The sequence below is a fragment of the Equus quagga genome, chromosome 17 (assembly GCF_021613505.1).
Source record: "Equus quagga isolate Etosha38 chromosome 17, UCLA_HA_Equagga_1.0, whole genome shotgun sequence".
NCBI classification, from domain to species: domain Eukaryota; kingdom Metazoa; phylum Chordata; class Mammalia; order Perissodactyla; family Equidae; genus Equus; species Equus quagga.
The window spans coordinates 26453170-26472323 of NC_060283.1; the positions used below are offsets into that span (position 1 = coordinate 26453170).

Consider the following 19154-nt stretch of genomic DNA (forward strand, 5'->3'; position numbering starts at 1 on the left):
CGGTTAAAGGAATAAGTTTTATTTTAGAAAGGTTTTGCTGCTCTAGATGAACTCTACTGGGGAATACTACAAAGTCGTCTTAAGTATAATTTTTTAAAGTATATCTTTGGTGTGGAGGGAGCTTATTAAAGGTCCTGTTAAATAAGTACACTCCCTGCACTAAACTAAACGTGCCAAACAGCATCCTAACGTCAGACACCTTTTCCACGCACGCACAGGGGTTTCGACGCACAACTCCAATGACTATGCTTCTCCAAGCTCTGGGTGGAATAATTACCCCTATGGGCCTAATTTAATCTAATCAAAGCAAGGAAATTTAGAAATAAGGCTACCATCACCTTGTAGTGACTAGTAACGAACAGGCCCCACAACCGCAGGCACACGCACGCCTTACAGCTCCTCCAGACAGGTGCGAACAGGCGGGCAAATAACACAAGCACCTCATCACGGCTACCAGGTCCAGGGGCGCAGGTGCTCGAAACCCCTTCCTCAACAAACTTGTAAGTTATCATACGTATTCCTTAGTCAATCAATACTCACACTTGGGTGACACAGAAATAGACTATGCAGAAGAGAAAGTGCAGAAAGACAGTGATTGCCGACTTCAAGTTGACGTGAACACTGCCCTACATACTCTAGAAATGGCCGTTATTGGTGGTCCACACACAAGTTGCAGACAGGCAAGCGTACGCAAAATAAAATGCAATTCATAAGAACAGAAAACTCAAAACTTGTCATCTTGAGCCTCTGAAGACAGAAGGGGTAAGAAAACTAAAATCTTCCCAGCAGATATGGTTCTCCACTAAGTTAGTGGCGGCTCAGGTATCTTCAATAAGTTAAAAGACACATGAAAGTAAATATCCTAAAAGATGATTACTAATAGCAAAGTTACAACATATGAAGAGTTAACATTCCCACACACACTCCTCCTTTGAGTATACCACATGGTTATTTGTACCGCGTGACTTAAAAACATAAAATTACATTCCTTGGATGTTTCACACACTGGAAAGATTGGCAAAATGCTGACAGTTGTTGACAGGTATATGGGATTTGTTAATATTATTCACTCTACTTTTACGGATGTTTCTAAATATCCATAAAAGGAAGTTTAAAAAAATCGTAGAGATAAAGTTAAGATTCTTGTCCGAAACACGTTTTTCTCTAGGTGTAATTAAATAATGGATGAAATGCCTGGTATAGATCTTAGAAGCTATTAAATTTAAATCCAACACAGCCATTAACCTAACATAACCACAGCTAATTTCCAAGTTTTACTTTTCTTACCAAAACGATTCCGTTAACAGTTCAAAACCACTAGGAGAAACCTGGAAAGGAAAGGGTCTGGTATTTTGTAACCGCCAGCTAACGAAATGTCAACAATCAATACATAACAACAAGGCATCATGCCCCTGCTTGGCATTCTACAAACTAAAGAAAGAAATTCCACCAGCCCTATCACCAAATCGAAACACTCTCAGAATCAGCAACGCCAACATCTCTTCTCCAGTTAGGTCCAGGGGACTCAGAGGCCAACCTAATAACTCAATGCATGCCACTTCCCTGATCTCAGGGAGGAACAAGGCTGCCCCACCCCCACGACGGCCCACCTCACCCCCTCCCAGAAACTACAGCAACTTCTCAGGTAAAAAGGTCTTTTTCTATTCTTTCCCTTAGCCCAGAGATAAAATGTTTCACAAAAACTCAGTTACTTCGCCAGTGATGTTAAGCTCTCTATTACCCACTCCCGGCTGAGGGCCCAGACTGGGGAGGCCCACAAACTGTCACAGCCTTACGGTCTTGACACCAGCTCCCTGTCTGAAAACCAGTAACTACAATGGTGCTCTACTTTGTTTTGAAGAGAAACAGAGTAAGACGGTGGGAGCTCTGGAGAGAGTGATGAACAGCAGACAGGGGACAGCGGACGCAGAGAAGAGCAGAGAGAGAGGAAAGGCGACGGAGGGGTGTGCGCCATCAATGGACAGCGGCCTCTCTCCGCAAAGCAGCTGGCACCCCACCGAACCAGGCAGGGTCCCGCACAACGGGAACCGGAGTCCAGCCCTGTCATACGCGGCCCACCTTTTACAAATCAGGCAGGGACTAACAGGTTTTCAAAATTGTGTAATTCTTTAAATCAACCCCAAAGACCCTATAGGTAGGGCCTGTTTCTCACTCCTGTATTGATTAAAATGAAATACACTTCTAAACTTTTTACAATGCCACTCACCCAAGAGAAGCAACGTTTATAGGTCCTGCATACAGGCTGAAGAAAAGAAAACAATACTGTACATACACGATGCCAACTCCCAAACTACAAAGCGTTGCTGACTGACCGCTCTAGCTCCTGCAACGCAACATTACAATTTTTTTAACTGAAGGAAAACTATAGAGCCCACTATAAAATTGCTTAATTTTTAAAATATTTGTTGAGCTGGAGTATAGCACTTTATCAAAACAAACTTGATGGAATTTCTGCTCAGAAAGCAGAAATAATGTTTTATGAACACAGACAAAATAAAATATTGTAAATACTTCTATCCACCTTCTAGGCTTTTATGAAACGGTGCAGTTGGGTAAATGAGAACAAAAATTAATGGAAGCTATTACTCTGATTTAATTCAAATGCTCACTAGCGGGAACATACACAGCACTAAGATGTTTTGGTAAGCTAGTGCACACACCGGAAAAAACCTACACAGGTCAAAGGTCAAAAAAGTTCCAGATCCAAATTGGTAGTGAATGAATAAAATTAATTCTATTTCACACTTAATGATCATTCTCCTTTCCTCAATTACTGGTGCCACTTACCAGATAGATAGATACACATATATACACACATACATACATACTAATGGGTATATTAAAAACTTAAATTCTTTACAAATTTGATCAAAAAAATCTTAATTTTTCGATCACTGTAAGACAGAGAGTTAAAGAGCAGCTTCGCCCACAATCAACTTGTTCTCAGGCCCACTTTCCAGGCTCTACATAGGTAACATATGACAATTAATTATAGAAAGAAAATAACAATTACCATAAGAAAAGGCCAGGCACCAGATGAGAGGAAATTTCACAAAGGCAAAATGCCCAAAATCAGATGGCGAATAAACTGTGTCCGTCATTACTAGAAAGCACTTGTGTGCCACTTTACGTCTCTGGGGTTCTAGAATCACTTCCATCAGTTTTTACACCCAAGCCTGTGTTCTCAAGGGTTAAACACACACAGTTTGTCCTGAGCAGCTGGTTAGGAGTTTAGACTTCTGAGTTATAATGCCTACTCTACTACTGACTTGATGCTCAGTGACCTACTGTAAGCCACGTCAGTATCTCGGTGCAAAAAAAGCTTCAATCAAATGTATAACGGGGTTTTAACAGATATAAAGTACCCTGAGTATTTTTAAGTCTCTGTTATAACCGACATATTCTCATGTATTTTCTAATTCTCCCAGAGTTATTCACAAACAAGAACTCATTAGACACGCTTTTCCCATCCACACCTTCTTCACCAAGACATTTCAGGAAAAACACTCTCCTTTCCAGCTAAGCTGTTCCATATTTACTCTCTTCCCACAAACTTTTAGTGGGACCGTAACAATAATAATGACAACAGCAGCTACCACTTATCAAGTGTCTTAAGATTTCCTCACTTTCTCTTCACATCAGTCCTAGAAGGTTGGCATTATCATCCTGGGATCACCAATGAAGACACTGAAGGCCAAGCGGACAGCACGGTGCCCGGTGTGCAGCATGCAGGGGACACATCTCTGTGGAAGGGAGCTTAAAACCACCAGTCCGAGCTCACACACTCCACTTTCAGTGGCTGTACTGAGATTCCAACGCAGGGGTCACACCCCAAAGCTTGAGGCTCTTTTCCCACTATGCCTTTGTCTCACGCCTTGAGAAGAGAGGAGAGGAGTGGAGAATTAAGGTTAAGTGACAACACCTAACAACAGCTACCATTTACTTAGCACTTAGTATGTGTCAGGCACTTGTCACAGTTCACGTGTTATAACCAGCTCAGGCGATGGGTACTATTATTTATGCATATTTTACATGTGAAGCAAGTGAGGCAGAGGCACAGAGTGGGACGTGATTTGGCCATCGTCACAGAGCAAACCCATGGCAAAGTCAGGATTTGAGCCCACGGAGACTGGCTCCAGCCCGGGCGCTGACACTCAACCACTGTGCTGCATGGCCAACCCAAAAACTCCCTTCACCGGCACTGCAAGAAAACAAGACTCAGCCCTTCCAACAACACGCCTAAACCGGAAGCCTCCATGCTCTGACGGATTGTGAAGAACGAGTGGAGCTTGCGTAGGCATGCGCGCCAGACCACTGTCCAGGCACACAGGAATGCCCCTGGTGACGAGATCACTGCACTGCTCAGGAAGTGGCACACTAAATCTGGTTAAGAGCCCCCAGCCCACCTCTCTCCACGCTCAGACCCACCCTAACCCCGCGCTGCAAGGATCAAGCCATTCGGAGCCGTCCCAGCACCCTCTTCCGTAACACGAATGTCACTCTGGGAGTGCCCAAGTGCGTATGGTACTCTTCCATCACCCTTTCTTCTTCTTCCCAAAAGCCAGAAAAACACCTCAAAACGAATGAATGAATCTGAGCTACTTAAAAATCCCAACAAATGTCCAATGATAACTACAGATTTAAATGAGGGAAAAAATGCAAAATTCTCTCATCGTTTTGTATCTTGTCCAAATTTTACATTCAAAAAGGAGAGGCCGCAAAAAAAAAAAAAAGAAAAAAAGGAAGCAGAGGCCTGCTTGGAAGACTCAGCTCTTAGATCAGCCCATTATCACGAGTGCGCCTGGAAGGGTGCGCAGGAAAGCAAACTTTTGCCTCCGATTCTGCGCATCCTGATACGCATATTTAAAACAAGAATCATTATTGTTGTATTACAAGTTATTGATTGGGCTTCTTATCCTAAGATCTACTAGTATGACAATGTATTTAATGACATAAACCAAAATATTAAGCATGGATTTAATATTTGTCTATTCACATGTAACATATACAGAAAATAAACACTTGGAAAAACAGGCCTGGACCTGGAGGAAGGGAGAACCCCACACAATGGGAACAGGAACTACTGCAGATCCCTCCATTGACATCGTAAAGTTGCCACGTTTTCTGGGCTCTCTTTTGAATTAATGTGGCATCTGTTCCAAGTACAGCATGCTAACATTTTACTAAAAGATATTTTCATTCTACATTTGTATCTGGTTTGCTTTTTATTTGAACTCCTGTTTTATTTCAGTGGTCATTATTTCTTTATACCAAGTTGTCAATTTGGCATTCCTAATCTATCCGCCCTGGGCACGGAAAAGGGTGGGGAGGAACCATCAGCTTAAAACCCTCCAACAGCAATAATTACAATACGCTTTGCATTTAGATTAAATAAAGCAAATAAGCAGCACAAAGATTTTTGTAGGCTTTTTAGTATTGGGTCCTGATAAGTTAATGGCATCTGTTCCTTTCGGAAGAAGAATTCTGCTCTGAGGTACTGGGGGTTGTGGGGGGAGAGCAGAGAAGTAAACAAATACCAAATAGAATCAGTCAAGTTACAAAGTTTGGTCTCCGTGAAATGGTGATTTCAGTAATTTGCAAATACCCAACTCTATCGAGTGAGAAGTGCTTTTAAGACACCCTCAAAAATGCTGCAGCAACGAGCCCAATACAACCACTTGTACTTAACATGCGTGCTGCATACTCCACAGTGTTACGTCATGTCAGGCACAGAGAAGACGCTTACCAAGCTGTCCTGCGTTCTCTAAACTGCCTGACAACAACAGAGGCCCTGCCACCTCCACGGTGGGAGGAAGCGCTGTCCAGGAAGGCAGCCTTCTCCCCTTGGTCAACTCTGAAGAAAACGAGTACGGCTTACATTTCTGTCTTCTCAGCTCACCTCTCTCAAGGCCTTTACTCTCAATCTTTCAGCCTTTCACAGGAAGAAAGGCTGTTTCTTTAAAATTAAAAAGCTGCAAAAGATCACTCCAACTTAAAAGCCCCAGCCTGGTACCAACTGTCCTCCAGGTGTCCCCATGGCTGCCTCTACTGCAGAAGACGGGAGAGCGCCAGTCTCCACGTGGGGGCACCCGCCCTGGGGAAGGAAGGGGCCACGGGAAGAAATTATTACAACGTGTACTTTAAAATCTCATCCTTTTTTAAATTTCAATTTTCCTGTACGTTTTATAACATACATAAAACACTAGTTCAGAAAATTATATATAAATATACATTTACTGGTGGCCATAATTTTTTAAAGTTTGGCGACTACAGGTTAAGAAGGCAGAAACTAGACTAAGAGGAGAAAACTAGGCTCTGCCATTAACTTACTCAAATTCTCGTCCCTGCCTCAGTTTCACCATCCATGACATAAAGAGCCCTTAGTACACTTATAAGACCATTCTGAGAAATAATCAAATACTCTCTGGGCCACGGTCTGCACCACACAAACTGAAAAGCACATACGAATGCTACCAATGAGAAATACTCAACTGGGCTTCTTAAAACTGTGACTATAGTTCAAATAAACTGCTGCGTTTATTTTTTTTGCTTTTTTTAGATTTTTAAAAATTTTTTTCCTTTTTCTCCCCAAAGCTCCCCGGTACATAGTTGTATATTCTTTGTTGTGGGTCCTTCTAGTTGTGGCATGTGGGACGCCACCTCAGCGTGGCTCGATGAGTGGTGCCATGTCCGCGCCCAGGATTCGAACCAGCGAAACACTGGGCCACCTGCAGCGGAGCGTGCGAACTCAACCACTCGGACATGGGGCCGGCCCCACTGCTGCATTTATTATCAGACCCATTTCTTAGAATTTTCAAGGCCAGGCTTCAGGACTTCGCTAAATGCGGGTCTAAAGAAGCATAAAGCACGCAGATGCAAGCAGAGCATTCCAGGATTAGAAAGAGGTTTTTTTTAAACTTCCATAATGAAAAACTTATCTCCTATGAAATAAAATTTTTTAATTTAAAAATTACAAAGGTGAATTATGACTAACAACCTTAGCAACAAGTGAAAACTCTCAAAGCCAGAATCAAAGATTATATTTAATATAGATTATAAGGCCTTCTTTTTTTATAATGCCAGAAAAGTGAATGGCACTCAAATAATTTATCTTTATCTTTTTTTACTGCTTTGAAAAACGCTGGGTTACCAGGATAGCACTTGGGGGTGGCTGAGGGACAGGGACAGGGACGGGGGTGAGGTCAGCCAACACCGCTCACACACACATGTGAGGACCAGGACTGACCCTCACGCAGGGCATCTGAATGCTAATTAAGCAGGACTAGTTCGAGTTCCCATTAATTAAAATATTACAAGTATTTTCTTGGTTTTAAAACCCTACTTTACTTTGCAAATGTTGAATCAATGCCTCCTAACAACCAAGAAGAGAGACCAGCAGTTAAAAAAAGCTACCTGAAACCACAATTAATCTCTTTATAAGTAGTTACCAGAAGCAGTCGAATTTAATTCTGAAATGCTGCCACCTACACTACTCGTGCAGGACAGAAAACAATGTTGTCATTTTAAATTGGTTAACCTTTTTTAAAGTTTTAAAAATAACAATGACCATTGCTAAGGCATTAGGTACAAGTAAAAAGAACTTAAAATGCTTTTTGCCTCAGAGGTAATAATCGGTCTAGGACATAGGTTTACAATCTTAATGTATAAATTTTACCCACCTCTCGCCGTCCATCCTCACTCCCACTTCCTACCTGAGACTTATTTTCCAAAACAGGCAAGTTTTTCAAATAGCCATCTGAAAAAAGTAAACTTCAAGAGAGTATTATGGTATAATTCTATTTTTAAAATACATATATATACACTATATATTACACATATTTAAATGCACAGGAAGATTTAAAAGTAGGATGGGAGTGGGGCAACTTTAATTTTCTACTTTCTACATGTCTATATTGGTAGAACTACTTTCATAACTCAGAGGCACTGCCTTTATACTATTTCTTAAAAGAAAGGACATTTGTCATTGAACCCTCTAAAATGCTAACAGTTACATGAGGACTAATTGAATAGTGAATGCAAACTCTTTGCCCCTACTAAGAAAATGTGTAAAATAACCTAGCCTGATACAGTCCCAAATCCCGACCCTAAGAAATAGCCATCAGACCTGACTCCACGCTGGGCACCGTGCTGGGTGAGGGGCAGACAGTGACAAAAAAGACAGGCAGGACCCCAAAGGCCTCCATTTCCATTCTACTCCACTGTTTACTATTTCCAAAATATTCAACCTAACGCAACCAAAATCAACATGAAACACTCTCAAAATGATACAGCACGGCTGTGGCCATTTCAGAAAATGTATAACTTCTTTAGTAATTCGTTTTCTAGGTCTCCATGGGAATTACACCGTTTAGCACAGCATTATAGACACTCAAGAGGAGGGGTTCCGGCATCAAACCTGGGCTTGAATTCAGGTTGAGGCATCTGGTACCCACGTGATCCCAGGGAAGCCTTCATTTCCTCCTCTGGGGAATGGGGATAGGATACTAAGAGTAAATCCTCAGAGTACTGTGGTGAGGATTAAAATTAAATGGGACCCTATATGCAAAAAGACAACACTACACACAATAAACACTCAGCATACGTTACATTAGTATTATTATTAATATCATAGCAGATAAATATAAGGTACAAAAACTTGCCAGACATTTAAGGTCCTATATCTATGCCATTTCTGCAAGAACAAATAAATATATTTGTGTAAGTTTGTATATTAACATATAAAAATGTTTTCCAATTAAAAGCCCATTATTAAAACTCTTTATTACCATAACAACACACCACTACATTTATGATATCTATATTATAATATATATGCAAATGCATCAGTATATACCGTACACTGTAAAAACACGCTAAGAACTTGTCTCTTGGCCATGGGGGGGCGGGGAGGTTCTAGATCACCAATTACGATTCTAAATCATCTATTTAAACTTTTAAAAATAATATTATTAACACAACACAGGTAACTATCTTAAAATCCAGCCATCTATTAGTGATTAAAAACTCTATTTACATATACTCCTTTAGTCTACCTAGTACCTTCCCGAGTACAACCTCATCTAATCGTGTTAACAGCAAGAGGGAGGCAGGCTCTGACCATTGTCCCCATTCGGTCCAGCAAGGCTGAACCTCCCAAGAGTGCACAGCTAGTGTCAGGACTGGTCTTAAAGCCAGCTCCTCTGACACCATCACAACTGTTTCATTTTCACTGGCTTGGGACATTTCACAAAAAAGAGAAAACTGTGCTTAATAACTTAGGTGTGTCAGAGGACTCTAGAGGGAATTACGCGTGGCTGACCAGCTTCACTCTCCTTATTTCCAACTTTAGTATTTCAGGAATTACACAAGTGTGTGTTAACTATACGATGTAGATAAGGAGAATTCATCCAAACCTGATTATTTCCTGCATTGGGCAATTAATACCAGAGACCATTTTCTCCCTTATATTTAGCCCTTTGTGTTTAACTTCTTTCTAACCACTGAACTTATTTAACGTTTGGCCTTGAAAAGACAAGTTAATATAAAATAAATAAAACCATTCATAATGTGGAAGCATCATCAGATGAGAGTCCATAAATTTCTGACACATCTGAAGAATCTATTTAATATCTAATATACAAACATTAACAAATTTCAGTTTACATTTATGAGGGAAAAAACGGTTAGTATTATCGCAGTGGGTTGGTTTGTTGTGTAAACAAGTACTCAAATAATTACTACTAAAGGCAGAGTTTTCTTAAATAAACACAGCGGCCCTCAGCCATGATATTCCAGGAGCTCTGCGCAGGGGAAAAGCTGGAAGAGACACTGGCCTGGCAGGTAAGAGACACTTCCCCGATTCTGCACGCACTCCAACTAAGGCACAGACATCACAACTTATGCTTACATTTTTCAATATTCCCAGGTGTCCCTTTCCCTTCTCAAAAAGCTAAAAGAGACCAGCCATGCAGATAAAAATATCCTGCAAGTTCAAGAGCCTAAAAGAAGTTAGAGTGTCCTAAAAGAGAAAAATAATGTAAAGACTTAGGATTTTTTTGAACCTAACATTTTCAGTACAACCCACGGACCTGAAACCACATTTTCTTTCTGGGGCTGCTCACCGGCCTCCAATACGCCAATCCTGAAACGCTGTGAACCGTGGTGACAGACTCGTTCAAGCTTCTAAACACAACAGACTTTTTCCAAGGTTACATACACTGTGACACAAGGAACATTTTTGCAGCATCTTATTTTCACTAATCAACTAGTTTGGATATTCTACCAGTGCAAACATCATGAACAAAGAAATTTTCATTATCTTTTGAACTTCCCAAAGGCAACCAAAGGCTGTGATACAGAGGCAAAGAGTATTGAATAGGCAGAGCTGAATCCTGGTCAAAATTCTGCTACTGGCTGTCTGTCTGACTGTGGGCACATGCCACTTAGGGAGAAACTCAGGTGCAAAGACATTTTACGTACAGCAAAAAATTCTAAGGAACTGCCACATCATTACCATAAACCAAAATCTCAAGGTCTTGTTAGAATAGCCTGGGCTTCTGATCAAATATTAATGTAAACAGAGAGGGAAAAGTGTGAAGCATGCTATTTTTTAAAATAACAATAAACACTACTACTTCTGCTGCTAACTCCAGACATTTACCGAGCCTTCGGCATGCGCCAGGCACTGCCCTGAGCACTTGCACAGATTCTAACACTCAGTGCCTGCGACCACATTCTGACATCAGCTAATAAAGCAGAAGTATCAGAATCCTCAAAAGAACAGAAATTCAAATGTTACAAATGAAAATAAACAAATTATGAAAGAAACCTTACCTTTTCCTCTACCTTGCAGACTACACACACCTTTGAGTATTAAAGTTAGCCTAAAACCACGTTTATTTTCAGGAATCTGTCTTCCATTTAAAGAAGATTGAGAGTTAAGATGTTGACAATTATCACAGAAGAATCAAAAACCTGTGAACTTCAATAGCAGCACCAAAAAAAACCTCCCATCCCACTTTAACTACTGAGTAACTGCCCCATTCAAAGAAAAGAGAACAGTATATACACATCAGGCCCGACAATAACAGGCTTCTAATGCCCATGCTAGCAGCAAATAACGCTGTGGAACTATAAAGAGACCTGCATCATCACAGACAAAAACACTTACAATGGCCAAGTCAAGTTCTGAATACATATACACACGTAAATATCCATACATAGGTGTTATTTGACATGTAAATCTTATTACAGTAGCTGATAAAAAACAACAAACTAATCTAAGGTAAACTACAACATTAGGGTGTTTCTGAAGACTCACTTGAGAATGTCAGCAGCATAATAATCATGATATTAGCAACCAAACTTTACTTAGCAGAAAGTTCTTAGAGGCTTTGGGAAGCTGTGTATAAAATGGAGTAGACAGGAGGGAAGGGTTCCCTGTGCTGTTTAAATCAACTACAGGTCCCAGAATGCAATGCTCTAATCCGGAGTTAAGCAAAAAACCGCAGTGCATCCTGGGACTTGTAGTAAGCAAACCACCTCACCCTATCACAGTAAGTTTCAAGAAAGTCTGAACTATCCAGCACAATTTGACTAGATCTTCTTATCAGGGCCGAGTCAAATTCAGATCTAACTTGTTCTCTGCTCTGGCACAGTTTCTTTAGCACATATTGGGAAAAGTACCAGTCAATATTTAGATTAGACATTTTCACATGAGGAAAACCTTAGACAGAATAAGCATATAAAAGATATGCTTAAAAAGCAAAAAGATTTAGTACGATTTTAAAATGATATTTAAAAATATAATTTTTTCAATAATTTTTTAAGGTTTGGTTCGAACAATTTCAAAGCTTTCTATCCCCCTCCCCAAAAAAGATTTTGTTTTACCAGGTTTCCTCTTAACAGTCTTTCCAAGTTATGTTTTATAAATAATTTTTCTTAAAGAAAATTCTCATAAGAAAACATTTGCCATACCCTAATACTGCCCACTAGGAAATATATTCTTATAGTAATACATACACATAACACCATCACACAAAAAAACAATACCACTTAAATTCTTCTTTGTCAAGCCCTTACTCAAACACTTAGAAAAAAAATATTCCAACTAAAGACCCATTTCTCTCGTCCACTGACGTCTTCTAAAAACACAAAGATTTTTTTTTAAAGCATGTCCAAACCCAAGCGGGTCAGTTGGAGCTGTAATCTATGGATATACAGTGTCCACAGGCACCCTACCTGCTGAAGGCTGGGGAAGGAGGCTGGGAAAGAACTAAACGCAGTCTGCATCAGGAGGCCTAACACAGGTGGTGGGTTATTTTCAGGCAACAGCACCTTCACAAACACGCTGCGGAACACAGTCCAAGAAATTCCTAACAAGGAAAGATAAGCTGGCACACAAATTTAACACAATCCAGCTAAAAATCACCTGCAGCACATGCTACTACATTTCACCATAAAAGTGGCAAGCCACTACAGGATCTGAAGCTTCATCAATACAACATACTGTCCATAAGGCCAGAGACAGCAGTTGCCATGGTTACTATCACCCACTTTTATCAGGAAATTATTGTCATTACTCTGAAGTTTGGGGTACTTACTTAAAATTAAACAAAAACCAAAACAAAATACAGTGTAGGGGCCTGCCTGTTAATTGGGCGGAAGAATCCACTACTGCTTGATTTCTAAGTATGCTGCTTTAGAGAGGCACATGGTTAACAATACTTGGATCTGCAGCAGAAAAAAATCAATTCCTTTCTGCTGCTCCTTCTCCTCAAGTACTGACAGTTTGTATTCTCACTGCAGCCAAAACAATAAAACAAAACCCATCTTTTCGGCTTCTGTGTTTAAGTTATTTTTCTCCCCTAGGCCCACAAACAGTCAAAATAAAGCCCAGATCACCAACCTGTTAGGCCCCACTCCCTTCCTATCCCCACATTACCGGTTCACTTTTTTGTCTACTTAAAAAAGCAGAAAAACATTTCCGTAGATGATTCCAAAATATAGGAAAGAATAGTTTCCTTCAACAGAGACCTGCTCACTATTTTTTATTTTTTAAAAAGGAAAGGCCTTGCAGTGTACTGAAGGGAGACAAGTGGAGAAGTATTCAAACTGCCAAACAAGTGTCTAGTGTAAGAAAGTTGCTCTAGGAAACCCCACAGGATGAGTGAACGTCACACATTCTCTCTCCAAGAGAAGAGTCCCCACCACCTCAGCTGAAGACCGAATGGATAGGCAAGTAACGTAAAAGTTATTCTTAAAAGTCTATTTCAACAATCTCTCGAAAGATAACTTCCAAAATTTAATACACAAAGAAGAATTATATGAAAGCCTACAAAACAATACAAACACACAAAGAAAGCACAGGCTATTGAAGAAATAATTATCTACAATAAAGTCAATGCCATGTTAACATTTAAAAAAGAATCTCAAGGCAGCCAAACACACACCTGGTAAAGGTAAAGAGATCAAAACATATTGCTATGCTCCTAACGAATACTTAAGGCCTACAAAAAAAGCCCAAAAGTCAATGTAAATCATCAATATTTCCCAGCACAAATTAATATGAAGATTCAAACATGTTTTAAGAAATCAGCTCTGAATGTAGACACAAGGAACTTCTGTCCAAAGTTAGAGACCTAAAACTTGAATCCCTTCCTTTTCTCCCTTTGAATAGTAATTAAACACAAAACCCTTCAGCTAGAAACTCTAAGGACACAAAATTTTAAAGCACGTTAACAGAACCTTAACTTCAGTATTTCCTCAAAAAAACCTTTAGCATGAAGTGTCTGTCAGTGGGGTGAAAAAGTTAGTATCACCCTGAGAGGTTTCATTTTTACCTAAACAGTTAAATGTTTTTCTCATTTTTCACAGAAACAAGTGTCTGTATTTAATTACTAATTGGGGCTATTTTATAAAGAGCAGTCACTTCTAAAATTTAAGATACTAGACCTTTTGATGTGCTCATAAACACAGGAACTCCCAATTAGCTATATTTTATTTTATTTTAGTCCAAATTTGTGAGCAGGGCCAGAACTCAAGGCTCTGAGTTTTAAACTTTTGGGCTATTTTTACACAAAAATATTTCAGTGTAATCCTCTAGATTTGAGTAGTCATTTCCTCATGCATCCCTCTAAAATAGAAAAACAAAAATGATGTACACGTGCTAATGCATACAGATATATCTTTTTCACTTTGAAACAAGTCTGAAAACTTTAGTTAGAATTTTTCAGAAAGCAGCATCAATCAAAACCTTAACCATGACATCTGTTACTGTGTGTTAATAAGACTTCTATAGAAGAATCCGGGAAGTTCAATATTTCCTAAAACCAACTACCATCACATCAATGGAGAAATGAAGAAAAACTTTAACAGGGGAAACACATTTCAGAGGATCCACAGAAGGAAAAATGATCTTTTTTTTGAATTATGAGAAACTGCCTAGGCAGCATTTTTTAAACAAAGCTTCAAAACTGTAACAAAGAGCTTTCTGGTAACCACAGCAGTATCTCAAAAAAAAAAAAAAATTTCATGAAGTGTTCAGGGTGTACTTTCAATGCACTCATTTCCCAAATGATATGGAGAAAGTTAACATTTTAAAGATAGAAGCGTCTGTCCATGTATTAATTAACTATCTCAACAACTTAACATCTGCAAGGTTTCTGAGAATTTACAAAGCGCTTTCACATGTATTTTCTCATTTGAGCTTACTGAAAAAAAAGTACAGCGTTATGTCTAGCCAACAGATAAAATTGAAAGCAGGTTCACCAAATTTTCTACACATTCCTAAGTTTTTAAAACTTTGATATAAAACTTTACAAGCCATCACAGTAGCATAGTTCCAGTGATAAATCAATTCACCTAACAGAGTTTCACAGGACCATGTGCTGTAAATGCTACGACACTACTTTCATGGACGCAGTTATTGTTATGTGTTACAAAAGGACTTATCAGCAATGACCTATATCCACAGATCAAACTTTACTTATAGTTCAAGAATCTGTCTTTGGAGGCCAAATACATCAACCACACGTACTCATAAAGCTGAGTGCCTAAGAATTTATGTATTAGGATCACTATCCATAATTTTGAGGAAAAAAACACACACACACGTCTAAAATTTTTTCCATACGATACCTCCCTTCCCAAAATCTCAAGTACTCTACGTCCTATTTGTATTAACACAATAAGGATGCTCACAAAACATAAAGCCCCAAGTCCTTTTGTTCATAGCCCTTGCACATGATTCTTTTAAGGTGTTTAACACCCCACTCACCAATATAAGACTAATCATTCTTCAAAATAAAATAATTCTAACAGCATTCTATACCCACATGCAGCATCCTTAAGCTATCTGTTACTGTAAGGAGGTAAAAAGCAGTCAAAGATTTCCAGTTCAAATAACAATGTAATTTATTAATGGAATTTTTAAACGGACTTACTCAAAATCTTTGGGAACTTGAAGGTGTTAATCCTATTGCTTAGCTGAAGCTAAGTAGAGCTGTCATAAGTAGCAAGACCCTCAAAATTCAGATTTGCTTTCTCTTGCTGTTGCACCTCCTGCTGGATAGCATTTAGAGCTCTTCAAGTAAGCAGAAGAAGAGTATTTCTGAGGCATCTCCTTCCAGAGGATTGAATGGGAAAAAGGATGGACCTTTCAAGGCTAAAAGACATAGGGCCCCGTCCATCACTTATATCTCTTCAAAATCAAATCTGGCATAGGCAGGAGTCTTTTTCATCTATTACTATTCCAGTTCCATAAAGACTGGCTTGAGTCCAAAGAGCAAAATGCTTAAATAAAGCTTGCAAGATTATCGAAAAACTATGTTAAAAAACCTTCAAAAGCACTCAAGGAAAAGACTATGATGGCCAGCCAAGCAATGCCAGTCACGCTGCAAACACTATCATGTTAACAAAAGCAAAAGTCGGACATAAAGACAAGCACCTGGAATATGGTTGACGTGTTAGCCAGAAGTTTGTGCTTTGAGAATTTCCTGCACTATTACTACGCTGTTCGCTTTAGGATAGTTGTACATTCACAGAAGTTTTAAGTTCAGAAATTTTTTTTATAAACATGAATGTAACTGCGCACAAAACTTCCTCCTTGCCATCAAAAGATATGTCCTGAGATTTTAAAATGCATTCCTCAGACATTTTAGATGGCCTCTAATAAGGTAGTTTTAAACCCACGAGGGAGACTCCATATACCAGTGGAGACAGAAAAAGAGAATGGGAAGGAACTCACCAAAATCAAAATGAATAATAGCGTTTCCAGTAAAAATGTAGTAACAGTTTCCTACAATGCTGTGAAACCAAGTAAATTGTGAAACTTAAAAAAAAAAGGGGGGGGAGGGGGCTGGTCTTCAAAGACCAAAAGAAAAGCTGACCTATTTATTTCTACTGCCCAAACCTGAGTGAACCCCTAGACGTAAACAAACAACATAAACACTGAAAAGGACACACCGACGTCTTAACTCCAATCTCGGTCCCCTTACCAGGCCCTCCAAGAAGCTACAGATGTTGATGAGGATGCTCTCTAAAGAGATTCCAGCTCCCGGCCTGAAGAACCCCCTATAAAGTCTGCCTATGAAACGCCTTCCTTCCTAGAGCGCACAACTGCTTTAAAAAAAAAAAAAAAAAAAAAAAACAACTTTCATCAGCCCAAATTAATCTGATCCTAATATTCAGCTATCAATTATTAATACATAAATGTTCTTCCTTCTCTACCGGCCCCAGCTCAAGCAGCTCCATTCCTGACACCGACTATTAACGAAAAGGCACAGCTCCCTGCCCGGCTATGGGGCAGATCTTTGAAATCCAAAACACAGCCACAAAGTTCACTGTCAAGGCCAGTGCTGAGGCCCACACACGCCCGGACCTCAACTCCCATCTGAAATTCTAGAAAGCCATCCTGGCAAGAGACATCTTTAAAAAACAACACAATGTGGACGTGCCGAGGGAGATCCTCTACTTCCACACCTAAACAAAGAATATTTCAACATATGACCGGAATATGATGACACCGGATTCACCAATGAAAACAAAACCTGGCTGCCATGAGCAGTCGTGCCCTCGTCTCAACAACTCAACTACTTAGCGATCACTGCCGGCGCATCTGCACCCTACAACCGGCGTGTGGCCTTCTCCGGGGGTGCAAACCCCAGACAAAGTTGAACGGAGACATTCTTCCCCCGGTGCCCAATCTCGAGAGCAAGCCCTCCCCTCCCAGGGCCACCTTGCTGCTACCCACCATCGCGAACGTGGTCAGGGGAAAAAAAGAAATCCTAACAGCACCGCTCGGCAGAATAAAGAGACCAAAGAGAGGATGACGAGAAGTGTTGGGAACTGCGTGCACGACGGGGCTGGACCAAACGGAAAGAGTCCCACTCCGCGCGCCCCTCCCCCCGGCGGGGGCGCGGGCGGGGGAGGGGCGGCGCGGCCCCTCTCGGAGCCGCCTGGCCCGCGCGGGGTCCCGGGGGCGCCCCGCGGCCGCGGGCGGCGGGGGCGCGTGCGGGAGGGCCGGCCCCGGGGTGAGGGGTGCAGGCAGACTCTCCGGAATAACAAGTTGCAGAAGAAAAAGAATAAGCGGAATTTCCCCAACGCTGCTCCGGCCACCCAAGACAAATGCACCAACACACACACACACACACACACACACACACACACACACTCGGGCCCGGCAGCGTCAGCAGCCGCAGCTTTTTTTTTTTTTAAACCAGATCCCTCAGTCACCAAACAAGATGGTTTTCCAAAAAAAAAAAAAAAAAAATTAAATAAATAACCATAATAAAAACTTCCCCCCGACAGCATCCCGGAGGGTGGGGGGAGGTGAAAGAGACAAGGCGACCATCCCCCGGGCAGGGGGAGCCGAGGGGGGCGGCCGAGGCTCCGCGCCCCCCGCCCCCGCCCGCGGCCCCCCTCCCCGGCCCCCCGCTGGGACAATGTGACGCCCCCTCCCCGCCACCCCCGGCGCGCCGCCTCTGTCACCCGCTCCGGCCCTGCACTCAGCGCCCAGGCTCCCGAGGCTGCTCCTAAACTTACTTCCAATTTATCCTGGGGAGGGGTGGAGGGCAGAGGGGAGGAAGGGGGGGAGACCAGGTTTTTCCATTGTCTTTTTTTTAGGGGGGGAGGAATAGGAAGGGCACGCAGGGGGGCGCCCCGAAGGGGAAGTTATTGCTCAAATCTCAAGTTGACTGAGGGGTCCTGGCGAGCACACCCCCCCTTTCCCTCCTCCCTCCCACACACCCCTCCCCTCCCCCTCCCTCCCCCCACAACAAACTCCAAGCAGGCAGCCCCTGTTCCTCCCAGAGACAAACACCAGAGACAAGACAGAGAGGGAGAGGGGGAGAGGGGGAGGGGGAGGGAGGGGAAACAGAGCTACTCCAGAAAAAAAGAGAGAGAGGAGAGTGAGGAGAAGAGAGAATGGAAAAGCTGGGATACTGCACCCTCCTGCTGCTGGCTGGCTGTCCCCCCTGGCAGCTGGAGGCAGGAACTCTGAGCAGGAGAAGCAGGAGGAGGAGGAGGGGGGAACTCTTCTTCATGGGGAGGGAGGGAAGAAGCTGGAGCTGCTGCTGCTGCTGCGGCTGCTCTGGGCCTCTCGCACTTTTTAGATATTAGTGTGTTAAGATGGTAGGTTGTTCCCTTCTCTCCTCCTCCTCCTCCTCTCCTCTCCCTCTCTCTCACTCTCTCACTCACTCTCTCTCTCTCTCTCTCTGGGCTGTTTCTTTCCTCCTCTTCCCCAGGCAAGGGGGGGTGGGGAGGAGGGGGTGGGGGGAGGAACTGGAGCCTCCTCCTCCTCCAGGAGAGACACACACAGGCCCCGGGCCGGAGTGGGGGGGGGGGCACTCAGAGCAGCAGGAGAGAAACTGTGGGAGACAAACAAGCCCAACTCTTCATCCTCCTCCTCCTCCTCTCCGCAGCAGCAGCGAGCACCACCAGCCCATTCACCACCCGGCCCCGGGCCGCAGCACCTCCGCCGCCTCAGCCCGGGGATCCCTCCGCCCAGGCCCAGACACACTCGCCCGCGCGGGAGCCCGCCGCGCGGCCCCGCCGGCCCGCCGCCGCCGCCGCCGTGCGCGCCCCCGCCGCTCCCGAGAGCCGGGCGAGAGGGACTGGGGCTGGGGAAGCGGGCG

The 19154-nt window shown here is 42.3% G+C and overlaps 1 protein-coding gene across 12 annotated transcripts in view; it reads right to left on the reverse strand.

Moving 5' to 3' along the window:
• Window positions 1-18971, reverse strand: part of PHF21A (PHD finger protein 21A) — a 171327-nt gene extending 152356 nt beyond the window's left edge. For 10 of the 12 annotated variants that reach the window (XR_006885711.1, XM_046642871.1, XM_046642869.1 and 7 more), the window contains exon 1: window positions 18468-18971. The gene's annotated coding sequence lies outside the window, so the exon portion shown is untranslated. Of the gene's footprint in view, window positions 1-15464; window positions 15858-17272; window positions 17627-18467 lie in introns of those variants that run through there. The other 2 variants (XM_046642861.1, XM_046642862.1) reach the window with 2 other exon arrangements.
• Window positions 18972-19154: the final 183 nt, after the last annotated feature.